Source organism: Serinus canaria, chromosome 3, assembly GCF_022539315.1.
Source record: "Serinus canaria isolate serCan28SL12 chromosome 3, serCan2020, whole genome shotgun sequence".
Lineage (NCBI taxonomy): Eukaryota > Metazoa > Chordata > Aves > Passeriformes > Fringillidae > Serinus > Serinus canaria.
In genome coordinates this window covers 32,331,451-32,348,700 of record NC_066316.1, presented here as the reverse complement: position 1 = coordinate 32,348,700, position 17,250 = coordinate 32,331,451, and the positions used below count along the sequence as shown (strand labels likewise).

General features: G+C 36.5%; 1 protein-coding gene across 2 annotated transcripts in view; it reads right to left on the bottom strand.

Moving 5' to 3' along the window:
• The window catches only part of PRKN (parkin RBR E3 ubiquitin protein ligase), a 678,491-nt gene that overhangs the window by 330,905 nt on the left and 330,336 nt on the right, over positions 1 to 17,250 (bottom strand). The window lies entirely within an intron of this gene.

Below are 17,250 nucleotides of genomic sequence, written 5' to 3'. Positions count from 1 at the left end.
CTTTTTTCTGAGCACATGTATCTAAACCTGGTATTTGTGACATTATGAAAAGATAAATTTTGGACTATAAAGAAGCACAAAGCAAGTGGTGCAATTCTGTATTTAGCACCAAGCTGGATGTGATTCTGGTCAGTAGAATGGTCTGACCAGGTAAAATGTAAAGAAGTACACAAATGCAGGAGATCAACCTGCTTTTGTGGTGTACCTTGGCAAGCCTTACCTTCACTGCTGCAGCATTCCACAGCTAGGAGAATTGCAGCTTTGTATTTGACTCAATTATTAGGCATTTAATTTAATGAGCTTTTACATTCCAAGGTAAATATATCTCTGTTTTGGTATTTGGTTAAAATATGCTTTGTGAATTATTTATTTTACTCTTTTGAAGGGAAAAAGTCTTTCAACAACCTTGATTGTCAAAAAAGACATGTAGGTCACAAAGCAAAGCTTCAGCCATAAAGCTCTGTTTTCAGAAGTTCCCATGAAATTATCTCTTTACCTAGAAGGCATCATTAAAAGAGATTTAGAAAAGGAGAATAAAATAAAATTTAAAAAAAAAGATAATTCTGAAGGCAGGAGTTCAGAAGTTGTTAATAACTCACCCAGCAGAGAAAATTCATGTCATTGCCATTTAAGATTATGACAATAAAGCTATACTCATAAAATCAGCACATAAAATATTCCACTCCATAAAACTTTCTAATTGCCTTGGTTTTCTTAAAATCAAACAAACAAAACTGGAAGTTGCCAATCAAATACAAATGCACTAGAACTCTGGGGTGGTTTATAAAAAGGAGAAACTTATACATGTAGGAAGAAATGAAGTCAGGACTTTCATGGTAGAATGAGTTGGAGAGGTAGGTACTTGGCAGAGACAGGGAGAATATACTCAAGCATAAGCACACAAACAACAAAGCAGCAAGAATCTGATAGCAGTGAAGCAGGCTAAGGAAAATAATGTCATTTGAATTCAAACTTATGAAGGTCCAAAATTTGTTTTTCTTTAAATCACTCAATGTTGAATCCATTAACTGTCAATTGTGTACAAAAACATAGTTGAATACAACTTTCCACTATCTGTAAAATTCTTTTTCTTGGAATGAATAAGGATGGCGGTGTCGACTGTTTTGTTTTTGTTTTTTATCTCCTTTTCTGAAATTGTAAGCCATTTTGTCCAAGCAGCCAGCTTTTCTGACAAATATTTTCTGAATCCTTCCTGGTAAAAACATAATACAGAAAAAAACCAAAACAAACCAACCAACACACCCTATAGAACTCTCTGCACTGGGCCTCAAACCCAGACCCAAAATCCCACCCATGGCAGCAGTTAACATTCTCACCAGGATGTGATACTTAATCCCTAGTCTCACACTGGCAAGAAATTCTTTAAATCTTTTAAAGCAAGGGATAAAAACACTTACAATTTGCTCCATGCATACTTTGATTGGTTTAACAACTTTTGACCAGATATTAATTTTCACCACGAAACAATTTGCCAAGGATGAACAGTGACAAATCTTATTTTAAAATCTAAAAATTTTTCTGGGACCTGAATGTATACCATATTCTTGGCTGAGCAACAGCCCTTGCTGGCTGCTTGCCTCTTCCAACAATTTGCAAGCAGCCAGCCACCTATGTTAGCTGATTCAGTGAAGTCATGCCAATTTTATGCTAAGCCCACTAGCTGAGCAAAACAGCAAAGTTGCATAAATGAAAAAAAGCACATAATGACTGCAACCATACAGACAAACTTCTCACATCTGCAGAATGTTGAGAAACAAAAGGCTGTTCTGCGTGGGAAAATCATAATTTATCAAGGTCCCACAGTTAGGAAAAAGTAGGTTGCCTCACTTTGCTGTGCTGCAAGTCAAACCTTGAAGAAGGCAAGAAAGCCTTCCAATATTTCTTTCAGCACATGAGGGAAGCATCTGGTATAATCAGACCAAACCTGATAGCACATCTTTCTGCAATAAAAAGTTTGGAATGTTTAGAGCATTAGTCAAGCCACAGTATAGGATAAGCTTTAATGTGCTAAAGGTACTCGTTCCACCTCACAGTATTCAACACATCATTGCTGAATGATTGCTCAATTTTCACAAGCAATATCAAAGTATCTGAAGAAACCTCAGACAGGTGTAGTGGTTCCACACATTTGTGCTCTTCAGCACTGGTCAAATTTTGCAAAACTTTTTGTTGTTTTGGCCTCATGTCTTTTTTCTCTGATAGGCAACAAACACTCAAAAAATGTTAGTATAAGGTCTGAGTTTGGAAAGTCTTCACTCATTTATTTTCCTTTCCCCATGCAGCTATTGCAATGCCAGTTACACACAAGCAGCATTTCAGAAACCCAAGGCACAAAGTGGACTGTGTGTCAATACAGACAGAATATTTCACCTACAGGCTACTGAGTGTAGATCAAGTTGTTACTTCTCTGTTTTCTGCTGTTAGTTAAATAACCTTTTTTTTCCTACAAACCAATGACTTTATGCTTATTGTACTAACTGGCACTGTAACCCCACTCTTATTAACTTTAAGAAAAGTATAGTGCCATTAAAGTACCAAAGAAAATTTAAATATCAGAGAAACATGATAAAAAAGTGTATGGAGACCAAGAGTTATTTTTTAAAAAAGAAATATCCACAAGAGAACCTCCAATAACCAAGCAAGGAAGGAATGTTACAATTTTAGTTCCCAAATCAGTTTTGTATTTTAAGCTTATTACCACTGAAAATTTTACCACTGTAATTTTTTATCTGCCTCAGGTCTTGAAACTCATCTACCTTGAGACAGACAGCTACCCCTACTGAGATTTTGCAAATACCTCCTCTTATGGTATCTGTGTACCCATGCTCTAAAAATTTAGATATTGTGATACAATCTTGACAAGACAAGCTATTAGAGAAGAAAAAACTTGGAAGGGGTAACTGAAAAAAAAAAAAAAAACAAGTTAAGGAAAATAAGCATTCTTCTGTTGGAATATTTAGCCATGACTCACATGTTCAAAGTCAAGCATATGTTTAAGTAACATCCTGTTCTAGAACTTGAGTACTCACAGCTTTGCAGAATCAATCTTTCATTGGCATATGATCATATGCACAGTAGGAAAAGCCATGCTAAAATACAATAAAACTGCAATGCAATGTTAAAAATGCTACTGAATGTAAAAAAAACCCAAAACAATTCAGAAAATAAACCTTTTTACCTGTAGGATGTTTTTCACTCTGGCATATGGTAAACAATAAGACAGATATCAATAAATGCTAAATGGAAAAATTTTTTTAAAAGAGCCATTTTAATGGAATACTCTGCCCAAGTATCAAAAGCTATTGCTTAACATTGGCACTTAAAATCAAGGTCAATGCAATACTGCCCAGTCTGCTTCATACTGCATTTAAATAAAACTTATAGTAAAATTCAACTACATGACTGTGTACTGCTTGTATAAAACAATTAGAAGGCATTTTTCTTTTAAAATAAAAAAACAATTAAAAATGCTTGCTGGTATCAAAAATGACCCCATTGAACCTTCTTGGCAAATCTAATGTAAAGCCTTCATTCCCTTTTCCCTCCTCCTTTCCTTTTTTCCTTCAACAACAACAACAAATTTGTTTTTTGCAGAATCTATTAAACACAGCAGGGAGAAGGAAAGAGACAGGGGAATAAAAGAATTCAAAGGATATTCTCCTGACTTCCTTAGGAGCTTAATACAATCTTATGACTCTTGTACAAAAAGAAAAAAAATAACATTTTTATACATTTGGAAAAGAAAAACAAACTCAAAAAAAGAAAAGGAACACGAACACAGAGTAATATTATCCTATTTCTTGATCAGAAAATAGAATCCCAAAGAATGCTCACTTTTCTGTAACATATTTTGGAAGGCCAAGAATGTATCGTTCAACTTGCTAAGAAAAATAATCACTTTCATCAGAAACATTTCTAACATGCTTTAGTACTAGCTAAAGTACTTTCAGTTCCCAAATCAGTTTTGTATTTTTAGCTTTTTACCACTGAAAATGGTAAATTTTTATTACATTTTCATTTCGTAAGGGTTAATGATTTAACCCTTAGATAATTACCATCTGAACTGCAAATATGGATAATGTATATACTAGAAAGCAGGAAACTCTGAGACAGTAGGATCAAAACCATAAATATCTCTCTGAAAACAGGGGGTCATTACAAGGCACCAGGACATCCAGAAAAGTGGAAGATAAATCATACAAAACACATTTTTCATATGCATACAGATTAGCTCAGATAATCAGAAAAGACAGCAAAGGGTTGAAGCAAGAGCTCTTTCCAGTGAAATTCATTCTCATGACAGCAGACATTTCCAGAACTGTCTTATTCTCAAAAGAAAAAAACAAACCCGCCGCCATGAATATTCACTCTGCTTCCTTTGACAAAAAGCATTATAAATCCTACCTCACACTGAGAGGCTCATTAAAGACATTCCATGACCACTTCTTGGAGGATATCACTCAGAAAAAGTGCAGGATGGTTACATTGGATGAGTCTGGGCCCTTACCAGCAAAGCACAGACACCTGCATTTATACCCTGTTGGTTTGGCTGGGATTATGCAGATGCAGCAGGCACAGGTTTAACTACTTACTGATGTGAGGTCACAGTTTGGTTCTAAACCGTCTGCAGAATTGAAACCACCACAGAGACCCTAACAACACAGTAGGACACCTTTATAGAAATATTTTATTCCTTGCTATTATAAACAGCACATTATATTAAATGAAAGAAGTTAGAGAAGAAAAACAAAATTCTCAGGAGATTCAATTTCTTTGTCCCAGAAAGGGAAGCACTCTACAACCAGAGCAGAAGTTGTCAAGTGGCCAGCTAATATCTGTATATTATCCCTAATCTTTCTAGCTTCAGAAACTGGAATTCTTTAACTTTGGGAGACTATAAACCAAACAAAACTCTATTTTGGTACCAGATTTTTTAACAAGGAACACAAAAAGCAGAATTGCAGGGAATGCTACATTTCATACTTCTGTACCTTAACACGTTATAGATGTTTAAGACCAGCTACTTTTCAGTCTTGCCTTCTGTTTTTTATTTTATCACTAGCAAAAATTCTTTTAATGCTTTCTACTAGTTTAATGACTTAATAAACAATACCTTATATCCCTGTTCATGTAATGTAAATTTGATTTTAAAGACACAAATATTGGCTGCAAGATTGAGAGGGATTTGTAGGATGCTTTAAATTGTATTTTATTTCTTAGTTCTGACTTCCAGAAGGTCATGTCTCATTAATCAAAACATAATTCAAGTACAAACATAGAGAGTGAGAAAGTCAAAAGTACAATAATCTACAAGTCTCTCATTAATGAATAAATTATGTTTTGAAATCAGGTTTTCAAAGCTTGCCAATGGTACTAAATGACAACAACTGTACTACATTTTGGAATGTAGAAAATGGCATATTTTCTAATACTTCTTCTCCCTGTTGAAGGAAATGAGGTCTTAAATGCAGGGCACTCTACATGCTCTGCAAAAGCACCACTTTGTTTTCAGGTTTAGACAATCATAACTCTACTTTTCATCTTCTTACTGTGCCAAAGTTTATGCCATGTAAAATCAATCAAACAACCCAAAATATCTGAGTGGCTGAAGAAGACACTTAGACATATAGACACCAGACATCCACATAGATATCAGATACATACATATAGATACCAGACATACAAAGACTCACTTTGCCTTTAAAACATGAAACAGGGTTTGTAATAAGATAATTCATAAAATCTGTAGCACAAAAATTAAATAAAGAGAAAAGTACTATGGATTGCCTCAAGCCAGAATCACCTAATAGCTTTAAAAGAGAAAGGAATTACCATTAGAGTCTATGAGATACTCTAAGCACCCCTCAAGGGCCTGTACATGCTTCACTTGCTTTATGTGAAGCCGTGCATCCCTTAGAGTACTATTTTGTTAATCAGTTTTCAAGGTCACAGCTGAATGCAAGAGGGACAGGCTGTGCATCTGTAGAAGATACTTATTTCTGGAAAAGTCATAGTTCTATTTAAGTGAAAATGATCTGCAGTTATGCGGCACAGAAGTCTTAACCTGCAAACACTTATATGTTAAAAAAATACTCAGAATGCAAAATTGTTTGCATAATCAAAGTCTAAAGGGTCAAGGTGAAAGAAATGTCTTTTTAATTAAAATTAATTTAGCAGATACATGCATAATTATGTCCTCACAAAACAATAATGACTATTTTGCCTGAAATTATGGATATATTTGAAGGACAAGAGAGGAAAAGAGCTGTTTCTCAAAATTTCAATGATAAAGGTCTTTAAAAGGCTCTCTTTTGTTTTGTTATTTTACTTTAAAAACAAAATTAAATTACAAATGCACTGAACTGAATAAATGACTTTGTGAAGCTGTTTTCTGTTTTATATAACCAGATTGAACCATATTGCAGCATCACTCTCACCACCTGCTTTCTGATCAGGACATGCTCTGACACCCTTTGAGGCACATATAGCAAAAGTGAATAAATATAACTTCTTTTGTCAGGAAATCCAATAAACTCCAGCAAGGTTAGAGAATCCATGGGGAGAAAAGGCATAGTCTTGCTCATGAGTGCAGTTCAAGATTGACATCAGCATTGTCAGCCTGTTTCCAAAGAGGTTGGACAGATTCACAGAGGTGACATGTGAGAGCAGTCATCCTTCCTGCACTGTGCACATCAGTAGGCTGGTGCTGGTTTTCTTGGCAGCTGTTTGGCTGACACTGCCTTTAGTGGTTACACAGAACATACCTTTTGGGAAGTGGCATGAAGGTTCTATTTGTTGCTTCAAACAAAAGAAAAAGAAAGAGTAATTTGTAAGATACAGATGGAATTTGCATGCCAAAAGAGCACTGTCTGGTTCCTACTTTCACCAGAAATACGGGCAGATTTGTCTCCTTTGTAAAGTGAAGTAAGAATAGCGTGGGGGGGAAACATTCATAAATGTAATGCACTTCAAAGAACTGAAGATTGCTTTTAGAGAAGAAAGACAAAGAAACAAGTACATATACATAAGAATGTATATATGTACACACACACATAGGTATTATTTATAAATATGCATGAAATACTAATCAAAAATTCCATTTTACTTAGTAAACATGTAGGAGTAAATACCCTTAAAGGAAAGCAAAACTGAAAGTGAGTCAGAGGAGGGCTTTGTAAAAGCTTGCTGCTGTAGAAAACCTCTGAAATCTCTGCACAGAAAAGCAACACTTATGCTAACTCCTTCAGTAGAGAGTAGTCTTCAGTAGAGTAGGTATCATTTTTCCCTTATCTTGCTATCCAGCAACACATTTTCTCTACTATTTTACTCACTTTTCACTACCACTGAACTCTTTCAGGAGCAGGTCCAACCACAGTCACAGCTGATCTTTAGAGATCAGCTGTAAGACTTATTCTCTCAGCAAGAGAAAGTTATGTCGGTGGAATTGGAAAAATATAAAGAAATAATTCAAATGCTTTTGATTGACAATTGTACTTATTTTCATCCTGTTTACTGCATTTCAATGTACAATGATATGGAATTACTTGAACATGAACTAAAACAAACACGTCAAGTGAAAGTACAAGTCTTAGCACAGGAGTCTGTAACAAGATAAAAATGTGTTTTTATAAAAATATAATTATTGGCGTCATTTTTATAGTAGTATTCTTACATTCACATGCCAGAGCAGTATCACTACAATTTACAAACTTGTACAGGGAAAATTACTGGTACTCGTACACGATTATTAATTGTGTACATTTTCAACCATCTTCAAATGTCTGCACACAGCTCCCTTACTATGTCATAGATATTGACAGAACTTTACAATTTTGATTGACTTTGATTATGATGTATTTCTTGTAATTTTCAAACCACACTGCAAATTAGCATCTTTTTGCTGAGATCAAAAGAGTTATGTATTAACAATTTAACTTGACTTTTGTCTATTTTCGAAGATGGAACTGAATTTTCTTTCTAAGCCCCTGCCTAAAACATTCCCTGGATTTTCCCTTTATAAGGAAATTTTAATTGTGCTGGTAACTTAGTTGATAAAGAACTTAGTGCATCACAGCACAATTTACACTAAAATTTTTACTATATTTTATCAGCATATAACAATTATTGCTATAATTTACTATTCCAAAATTGCTAGATTTTAAAGTAAACATATAATTAAGTTTACTTAATGAAGCTTTATACAAATACATTCATCAGGAGGAAGAAGGAATTTCCCTGAAGATCTAAAATATTTAGATCCCTACTGGTTTCTTTTACAGAACAAAATAAGTTACAGACCCTTTCAAAGACTGCCTTCAGAAATAGTTTTGTTTCCTGAAGCAACCTTTAACAACATCCAAAGAATTAACAAGAGGGAAGAGAGCTATCAGTGATCATGAGTTGATAAGTTAAAAGCAAAAAGTAATTCTAATTATTAAATTCCCTTCCAGTTCCATCAAGTCAGCACTGTACCAAGAGCTTTGCATGCTCACTGCAGACTGTCAGTGGAAAATGTGTGAATTATTTTCCTTATGCTGCTGTCAGTCAGTACACTGCTATGACAATTCATTCTACATCATGGTTTAGAGAGAAATATAGCAGGTATCCCTATTTACTATATGTACACAACTGAACATATTTCTCCAACATATTCCTCAATCCCTCCCTTGTCTTCCCAAAATTTTGTACCCATAAGCCCCCAAATGTGTTACACATCAAAAATATAGTTATAGAACTTGAGAGTAGTACCTTGCCCCAGACATCAATTGAAAACAGTGAGTAAACACTTGCCATCCAATTCCATCAACATGTTTATCTGAATTGTGCATTTTTGAAATCTGATAACAATTCCTATAGAGCTATTTGACTGAGGAATTGAATAGCTCTCCAAGACACTACCCAGGACAGCAGACAGTGTTCCATACAGGATCACTAAGTGACTCTATGAAGTATCAAGGAGCATTTCATAAAGTTCTCTACATGTTATGACAGGTTCTCTGTCTTATGAATAGTCCTTCACGTATTTGATTTCAGAAATTATGTCCTGGCACATTTGCCCAATACCGTTATTTTCAATTTTTCCTAAGTTTCTGCAAATGAAATTATTCTGTTGGATGCATATTTGAGTTTTTTCTGCTGGGCAGCTTCATTCTTTCTTGGATATTTTCACTCTTCTTTTCTTATTTTGTTGTAAAAGCCAAAAACATCCTTCATAAACGCTTTCCATTCCTTCCCTTTCTGAAGTGCATGATGCCAAACCACTGGCTGCTCAGCAGAGAGCAACAGCTGAGTTCCTCCTGAAACCATTCTCTCAATGCCTGAGGCCTGAAAGGAACAACTCTGAATTCTGTTCACCTTGTTCCTTTAGACCTCAGGTCTCTGCTGAAAGGATGAGGCTTGCTAATTAGTATTACTTGTGATGCCTTTGCAATATAGATATCGCTCCAAAGACAGCTGGATTGTGACCTCCAATAACAATTCTCATAGGTCACTACACCACTCTCAGATGGTGAAAATATTCAGCTATTTCTAACCTTGCCTGAAGCAAAACTAACCAGAGATGAAAATGTTTTGTCTTTCATGTTAAGGAATTCATTTTAAAAAGGAGGAAAAGAAAGTCCCAGACATCTGAACCTGCAAACAGCTATGGGAGAAAAGGCACATTGTGGGCATGCAAAAGAGTGTCTTTGAACAAGGTTTTAAAAACATTTGCTACTCTGCTTTTCTTGGACATTTCAAATAAATTCTAACTTTCACATTTAAATTTACGCTAATTGAACAGAATAACATTCATTAGCTATCATTTTTCATTGATTATATGCAAGTATTCATACTCAGGTTTCTTCAGAATATTTTGGAAGTGAGGTTCATTACATCTTGGATGTGGTTACACTTGGATACCTGAAACAATAAAGCTACTGACTGGTCCCAAATAATTTAAACTTCTAAGTCTTTGTGTCTCACAACATGAATGAAATATGTAAATGAAGAAATCTTCAAAAACAGTGCACTGTAGTAATCACCACAAATTAGAACAGCAGAGAACATATGACATATAATATAGACCCTGTTGGTAATATTGTGGAATCTGCAGGCTTCAGTTAAAATGTCAAATACAAAATGAAATTCATGACATTTATTTTATCCCAGGTGTATCAGGAGATGCACATTATTGAAATAAATTCAAATCAGAAATGAACTTCATTTGTGACATAAAAATCCTCGCTCATGGCTGTTTCAAACACCCAGACATACCACACACCATTATATTTATGTTCACTAACATGTGGGCAAATTAAAAAAAAAAAAAAATAAATCAGCAAACAGTCAAAACATTCCTTTCCATTTGTGCTCTCTGTCAACTGTACACTAAGATATATGCCAAGCAAAGGAATGACATAGAAAAAACCTCAGCCTCATAAAGAAGGAAAGGTAGGCAGGCTTTATTCTCCCAGATGAAGAGAAATTCATGCTTTATGTCCAGCATAGGACACGAGTGAGGTTGCATAAAATCCTCCTCACTTGTCCCCTGCTGGCAAAGGATATGTGCCATGTGACAGTGCAATAGCTGTGCCAATGCACTCCTCTGGTCCCAGATGTGTTGATGCTGGAAGCTGTCTCACTGAGATGCAGCTGCAGTGCAGAACTTAACAGATTCAGAGGCAGAGCAGTAAGAACTGCACTGTTGTCCTGTCATTGCCATAGGGGGCTGCTGTATTCTAGTGATTGCAACCCAAGAGAAAGATTAAGGCAACTGAATTACATGCTCAAGGCACATCTTCCAGTAGCACATGGTACAAGTCTTTGAGTCTCAAATCCACAGTGTGCACCTCAGAGGAAATGAAGGTCACTTACTGGCATTATCAGAGTTGGTTCACATTTCAAAAAATCACCTGAATTCTCAACAAAAGGTTTTCTCTGCATGGTTTTGCTTGTATCAGAACTCAAATTTTACAGCTGTAACAAGAACATTCTATAAGTTACCTTATTGGGTAAAAGAAAAAAAACCCTCTAAATCAATTAGTAACAGTTCTTAGTTTTATATCGAATTTCCTGCTTTAAATAAGTGATTCTTAAGAAATCTCATTAATTTAGGGAACATTAGGGAATAAAGCAGTAGACATTGTCCCTGATGGTAATAGTGCTTAGACAAAGTAGATTTAATTCTTAGCACAATCTTTTTCCACTCCTCTTTGAACTACTCAAGGTATATAAAGACAACAGAATTTAACAGAGATTTGGAACAGAGACCACATTATCAAGACGAGTCACAAAGAGGGAAAAAGTACTTCAGAAAAGAATAGCCAAATATAGATTTAATTACTTGCTTGGATTATAATAGCTCAAAAGGGTAAATTTAGAATCTTATGTCCCAGAAGCAAAGAGAAATAGTAGTTATAAGAGTAGAATACGCTGCTATTTACTCTTCTGGAAACTTCCTATGGGTAATGTCTTTTAATGGGCATGGGCTGCATCTTCATCTCAGAAAACAACAGAAGGTCAAACTCTCTCCAAATAACAGCAAAATTGACCTGAATCATACTTGCACCACACCTTCCTCACTAAGAAAATGTTAACAATTCTCAAACAATTGGAATATTCTGAGTCGAAAGAGACTTAACTCCAACTTTTATGTGAAGGTCCTGTACAGGGATCAAACCCACAACACTGGAATTGGCACCACACTCTAACCAATTGAGCTAATTGGTGGATCTCTATCAAAAGCTGAATTTTGCAGATTGTCTCTTCAGCTGTAGCACTGGATTAAAATAATCAACTAAAGATTCTGGAATTATTCATAATGTAAAAGTTTTGAATACCACGGCTGATCTGCTTCCTCATCTATTTCTTGTCATAGTCACTGTTATATTCCTCCTCTGACACTCTTTCCACTTTTTTTTTTGAAACCTGCAGTAATACCATGTATCTTTTACCAGAAGAAAGTAAATTATTTCAGGTGTCTTTAGTCAATATTTAAACTGCAATTTAAACAAATATTTTACTTCAAAGCAAAATACAACATTAATGCAAAAAACAGTACAAAATGTAGGTCAATAAGGAACATGGAACATCCATATCAACAACATCATAAAGATGAAAATCCAAAATAGGAAATTAGAAAAACCCTAATCCCCATAATAAACTTGGGGAGATGGTCTTCTTTTGTGTCATGGTTTAAGCCTGGCACAATACCAGTGCCCCCACGAGAACACCTACTTCCCTGGCACCTACTGTGAGATATGATCAGAGACAGAGCAAAGCAGGCTCCAACTTAAGGTTAAAAGGAAAAAAAAAGCATTTATTAACCTACAACTACAAAGGAAGACACACAAAACACAATAGAACATAAGATGAAAACCTTCCAAAATTCTTCCTCCTCCCCCCACCAAATTTCCAATTTCATTGCCACCCTTCAGACAGTTGATTCTCAGTCTCTCGAGGAGAGAGGAGTCCCTCTTGCGCCACACGCCTTCCATGTCCAGTGCTCTCACCACTGCACATGGATCAGAGCTGCTTCTAGGGTTTTCCATTTTAAGGATACTTTGACCAGTTCCAAAGGGAGCACAGTCCTTCTCTTTTTGGGACACCTGTCCCCCCCAAATTTCACCCCCTGGGGCCGAGGGGTCTCTTGAACAGAGATCGTCTTCTTCTCTTCTTCGAGACGGAGGGCACCACCACCACCCTCCTCACCCGTCGTCTCTGTTCACTCCTCCACATCACTGCACTCTCTTGGCTTTGAGCCATCGCCTCCCCCTAGAATGCAGTCTCTGTGGCACAGAAACACCAGTGGTTCTGCCGTGGCTACACAAGAAAAGTCCAGCCCAAAGCCACTCCATCATCTCCTCCCACCTAGAATTTTCTCAACATCTTCTCAATCTCAACAGCTTCTCAATCTCATCAACTTCAGGAGGACTCAGCTTTTGCAAGGTTCTCATCTTCCTCAGAGGGGTTAAAAGTCCCGAGCTCTCTCTCTCTGCCGGTTTACTTCGTCAACTCCCACACTTGGCTGCCCTGCTGGGCACCCCCCCCTTCTCCTTCACGCCGGGCCACTATCACAGCCGCCACAGGCACCGGCTCTGTCTCTCTCTCCCTCGCAGGGGGGGTGGGGGAATGGAGGATGGCTGCCCGAAGCCCTTGCAATGTTCTCCTCCACCCTTGGGCCCAGGCCTGTCCTACCTCTCTCTCTGGCCACATGGCTCCCCTCCCCCCCGCCCAGCCAAAGGAGCTGGGCAGGGGGGTCTACTCACTCTCAAGCGGGACTCCAAGAGGAAGTTCCCCTGGGAGATCACAGCTTTTAACCCCTGTGTTCTCAGAGGCGTATCCTGCCCTCAGTGGACAAACCAGGTGCCAATATTAAATCTGAACACTGATTGGATTGCCCACACCATCACAAAAAACTTCATTTCCTTTCAAACCACGACATTTTGGCATACAAAACCTATAGGTAAAAGCCACAACAGAAAATCATTTACATATGTGTCATATGTGTTTATTGAGAAGCAAACAATTTTGCCCCTTACCAATTTAGGAACACTATCCCATTAAAACAAAAAAAAAACAACCAAAAAAATGCCCAAACCCAAAACAAACAAACAAACAAAATAAAAATCAAAAAACAAACAAATGAAAAAGGAAAAAAATAACCAAAAACCAAACCAACCCCAAAAAAAACCCCCAACCCTCATTTTTCTCAATTCTGGCTCTACTGTAGAGGAAATGAGCAAGCAGGAGTGATAGGAAAATGTCACAAACTGCTGCTGGAAGGAAAACATTTTTAACTTGCATTTTGACTTCAGGGAAAAAAAAAAAAGGCTGAAAAAGATGGCTGGCTAAGAGCTAGTGAGAAGCTTAGGAGGCCCAAAGTAACCCTATGCAAACCAGACTAACACAATTTTATTCCCAACAACATGCAGCCATTCTTTCTTTATTGTCTGAAGGAGAAGAGAGCTGCCCATTGAATTTCCAACAGGACTTCCTATAGTACACTCACTTTCTTTCCCCTCTCAGGACTGACCTTCTCCATTACTCACCTGCCCATGGAATTTAATGTGATCACAGTCCAAATTGATTTGCCTGAAAAGAACTATGACAAAGACATTACACCACAGTTACCCTTGAAGAGTAACTAGCATATGTACTGCTATCACCACTAGCAGAAGTTCTCACTCCCAACTCCCCAGTTGGAAAGTCCAAGGAGCAGAAAAGCACAGAAAAGATTCCGATGTTTAAACAAAGCAAAACATTTCCTTGTTCAAGACTATGAAGCAGGGTTTTATTAGATTAGAAAAAAAAAATCTGATAACAGAAGACCAACTTCTGCTCCTTCTGGAGAATGCTTTCTACCTATTAAGTGACAGTATGTCCTATATATCTTTTACACTTATCTGTATCTGCTGATAGCTAAAAATAATGTTGCCTTTAGGAATTGAACCCTACCGAGTTCGTGAAAGATGACGTGAGGCATTTCTGTTCTACACATTTTATTTTTACACTGCTTAAAACCGCTGTTATTCCTGAGCCTGATTTATGGGTACCCTGGAGTACTCCTAACCCCTTTTGATGTTATTTCTACTGGAAACAGTTGACAAAAGCAGATCTTCCCTTGAGGATTGCACGGTTTTAGTATTTGTTTCAACTTCCAGCCATTTGCTCAACCTATTAAAGCTTCTTCAAAGACATAGAATAGCAACCCATCACCTTGAATGCTAAAGAAAAAAATGCATAAAGGCTGCCAATTCACACTAACTCAGCTGCAGATAAGCAGAATACATTGGAAGGCACTACACTACATGGAATACTGCCTATGGATTTAGCATAGCCCTACAAGGGTGTTTGGCTTAAAACTATTTCACTCCAGTGGTCAGACTTGCATGAAAATATTTGTGTAAAATATTAACCTAAGGCAAACTAAGTGTATGTAATGTAAACTTAAGAATAAAAACTGGCAATAGATTATCATTGCTTCCACTTTGTATTTTTTCTATGTAGCAGTGTAGACTACTGCTTTATATAAGGTTTTTATAAGCTTTGCTAACCTTGCTAAAAACATACAAATGCTGTGCCAAGAATCTTGGAATTTAATTTCTCTGCCTGTGATGGAGTAACTGACAATGATAAATTGATGGAAACACCTAGAGATATGGTATGTTGCTGAAAACAAAAATACTTAAGAAAAATGCAAACAGTACCTCATTGTCATCTTTTCCTTTTTGGTGTCTTGTTGTTGGTTTGGTTTTTTTTCCAAAAAAAAAAGGAAGAAAAATCTACTTTGAAGAACAGACACAAATTTCTTATTTTACTATAGTGAAGCTAATACAAAGTACGAGCTAATGTACCAAAGACAGTTAATCCTCTTTTTCACATGAATGCTACAGAAGGATGAAGGTAGGTTTCACAAAGTACTATAAACTGCAGAGTGCCCTAAATGCTACTTTTCAACTTCATAAGCGTATTAGCAAGTAATTTCCAGTACAATCACTTAAATATTTAACTGAAGTAAAAAATTATGGCTGTTTATGTAATTTCATGGAATTACATACAAATATTACAAGAATTTAAAGTTGGAGAAAGGAATTAGAAAGTAAAGCACCCCCAAAAAACAGAGTGGAGATTTTTTAAGTAGCTCAAGATTTTACAAAGACCTTTTTTTCATAACCGATAAATATTTTCATTGTATGATCTTGCTCCTTCCAATGGTCCTAAGGTACATATGACTCTCCTTAAAATTGGTAAAAGACAAAATCAGAAACTAAACCAATTTATTGCACAGCTTTAATTGGCAAAATATTTCATCCACCCAAAGATACATGTGAAATTCTATTTTAACAACTTGCAGGACTTGCCATGAAAAAAAAATAGTAAAATACTATCTTGGGTTCTGGTATCACCTACAAATGTCTAGAATTACACAAAAGTGCATGGGAAGATTTATAGCTCTAAAAAAAAAAAAAAAAACCAAACTTAATTCTGAAAGATAATCAGAATTTCATGCATGGATACATTCTCAAAAATTTAGAGTTATCATAGAAATGTGTATCAATATTTTGACATGATGAGACAGAACAAATTTCTTACATTTTGCTTCTTTTAATGTTAAGCAGAAAGGGGATTTTATACAAGGTTTTTTCCTTATGTTTTCTTGGGTTTTTTAAATTTTTTGTTGTTGTTGTTTTTTAGTTTGGGGTTTTTATTTTTATGCTTGTTGTGGTTTTTTTTTTATTAAATGAGAACTTAACAAAAACACAGTAAATTCTCAGGAACAGGCAACTTTTCCTTCAGCCTAGAAATACTTAGAGTTCTTGAGAGCCCTGTGGACACAGGTCCCAGAGATAGGTACTGTTTATCCCAAAAAGCTCAACTATTCAGCAAGTTTTACCCCTTTGCTGCTCTTCAGTGAGCTCTTCTGAAAACTTCCTGGGCCCCACACAGGTGGAAATATGGGGGCATGAATAACCCTTTTCCATTCCATCTTACTGCTAGGATAAAAGGTGTACCTTCACTGCAGATCTACAATGGTTGGGTTGGAGCTCCTCCACCAACCCAAGGCATTTCCATCTGGCTTGGGATTGGGGATCAGCCTTTGGCCCTCTTGTATCTAGCAGTACAGACATGCACTAGGGGGTCTGCACTTCAGTAAGCCAACCCATTCTCTTGCCTAGGGAGTGTTTAGAAGGGACAGGAGAACCAGCCACTTTTGAGCACCTGAGTCAGCCCCCTTGCTGTAAAATTTTGAAGTACCAATTCCACAGAGACTGATATTTGGTCTTTGTTTAATCTGTACCTAAGAGCCACTTCTGTAAATACACCACAAAGGATGCTTCCAAAACCAGCTCCTTCAAGAAGACACACACCATATGAATCAGTACAGAGTTCAAGTGTCCTTTCCCATTTCTCCCTTCTGACCAAAAACTACAGTTTCTCAATTCTCTTTACATTTTCATATAAAATATCTCCTAATCAGTAGATAAAAGTGTTTCAGACAATTCTTCACTACAATGGTTGCTGTCTTTTCTGGGCAATTGGTTTTTAATCCATGCATTTTTAAGTAATGGATATTCTTGAATATATGGCTCAAATACCACATGCAAAGATGGATTACAGTATTTCAAACTACAATGAACACAAACATGAGAACAGATGCATTTCACTTTGATTTATAGAACAAACACCAAGAAGTTAATTTCTTCAGGAGAAGCCTGTCCCCCTCAAAAACCCAGCTCTTTCTCAGAC